The following is a 2,507-nucleotide window of genomic DNA, read 5'->3' on the forward strand; positions in this document are numbered from 1 at the left end:
TATATATATATATATATATATATATATATATATATATATATATATATATATATATTATTCATACGGAGTTTATACATGTAGCAGTTATGAATAAAGTCTACATTATTTTAAAATGTTTTTAATGAAGCTTTTGAATGTTGTTTACCGAAAGAGTTTATAATATTTATATATTTTAAATTATTAAAATTTAATAACTCTCTCTCTCTGTTTGAGAACTTTTCTGGGACACGTAGTATGCAATGAAAGATGTGAAAAATACAACGAACTATAAATATTCTATACATAAAAGCCGTAAATAACATTAAAATATAAATCAGGCTATTGTAGCTGAGGTATTTTCGTACATCAGAGTGAAGCATATAGCTTCACAAGAAAAAATAACAGTCACTTATAAAGCTACAATATAAATATTTTTAAATATTAAAAAAAATTTATATCTAAGAACTGAAAAATGTCTAAATAACGACATTGACTATGCAAAAGGATAACATCAATTTTACTTTATCTAATTATTGTTATTAATATTATTTTAATATTTTAAGTAAAAGCTCAACAAATAAATAAGACTGTTAAAATTATCTTGTTTATTCATTTATACTTAACCACAATAAAAACGATTAAAAAAAAATTTTTTTTAATTATGAGAAAGTGTTTCCACCATTGTGAATTTGTGATATACGATATTATATAATGTATACAATTAATATAATTATATAATGTATACAATAATATAATATAATAGGTACAATAACATAATAACAATGTTATATTTATATATTATATAGAATTCTTATATAGAATTTTTATATTTTTATTATATAAAATTCTTTAAACGAGCTAACTTTAAATGTCGATTTTTCAATACTAGTTTAAATTAGATTTAAGATTAAATTATTATTGGAAAATTAGTACTAAATCGAAGATATTTTTTCTACATCTTTACTTACAATTTGATTTTTTTCATAACCAGTTTAAAGTCTAGGATTAAAAATATTTTTTTCTATATCCTCTACTATGAAAGAAAAAATTTAGAAATTAAAAAATATTTATTCGCGCGCACGATGGGTAGTAATAACATATTTATTTGTTCTAATATATGAAATTTATTTATTTATTTATTTATTTATTTATTTATTTATTTATTCTAATATATGAAATATTTTTGAAATAAGAAAATAAATATTTGCTTAAAACATTAGGTTTTCATGAAAGTAATTATTTATTGTAGTTAAACAAAAGCATTTAGATTTAGATAAATATGTTGTTAGTACCCTCCAAATAAATGTTTATTTTTTAAATGTTTTTTCTCTCATAAATTCAAAAGTTTATAGTTAATATATTTGTTTTATAATATTATTCAAATTACTTTTCTGGATTTTTATGTATTCGATATACTTTTATTTATTTTTAAGTTATTTTGTCTAAAGAATCATATGTAATAAATATATATATAATATTACAATATTGTAATATAATGCTACAGTATACTTTATGACAAACTTAATGGTGAAAAATCAGTTGTTTTGTAATCGTTATGAGATATTGCTATTTATGTTACTCTTAAATATAAGTGAATGAACAAGACAAAGTAAGTTCAATAACAAAGTATTATTTAAAATATTTTTGATAGCTATTGTCCACAGTTGCAGATTACCGAATATCCCTCGTTAATATAATGAATTTAATACTATATTATATTATATTTAATATTAAATTCCATGACCTATCGCTGTTAGTTCAAAAGCAGAATATGAAATGAACGAAATAATCAATGTCATATACATGTATTATGAGATACGTTCTTATTTTCCTGCATCTTCCAAAATTGAGAACCACTAGTGATAAGCGCGCGTACGTCATCATCACGAGCCTTCCTGATACGTCACTGGGCGCGCAGCAACTTGCGACTCATGTTCTCCTGCTATGTTGCGCGGCAGCTCGACATCTTGCGGTTCCGTGCGGATTCCTTGCCGCACGATCGATCGAAGCGCGATCGCGACGAACCACGGGACGAATCCATTCCGAAAATACGACGCCCGAATGCTGCACTGAGGAACAGAACGAAAGCCGATTACTCTCGCGACAGACTCGTCTTGTGCACTCTTTTTCATTTAACATCCACTTATACTTTTCGTACTTGAAACTGAATTAATTGTGCACACACGAACATTGGGCGAGAAAAGAGGAAGGCAAACGGAAAGATTATATGGTTATTTAGAGAGTAAGAGGTTAAAAAAAGACGAATAGGCTATGTTGCGCAATGTATCGAACCCGACTCGATCGATCAAGAATCGAGAGACGGCTGTGAGAAATTCAACGCGACTCGATACAGACAAACACACCTACGAGACACATTCACAAGAGATGCTTTTGCGAAATGCGTGTGTTTTCTATGTGTTCATGCCTGTTTTCTTTCCGCCAACTGCGATTTATGTGACATTACAAAAGAGACACACACAGAGAGAGAGAGAGAGAGAGAGAGAGAGAGAGAGAGAGAGAGAGAGAGA

Source organism: Odontomachus brunneus, unplaced genomic scaffold (genome assembly GCF_010583005.1).
Source record: "Odontomachus brunneus isolate Ranch 3 - 2012 unplaced genomic scaffold, Obru_v1 Obru_scaffold_159, whole genome shotgun sequence".
NCBI lineage: Eukaryota > Metazoa > Arthropoda > Insecta > Hymenoptera > Formicidae > Odontomachus > Odontomachus brunneus.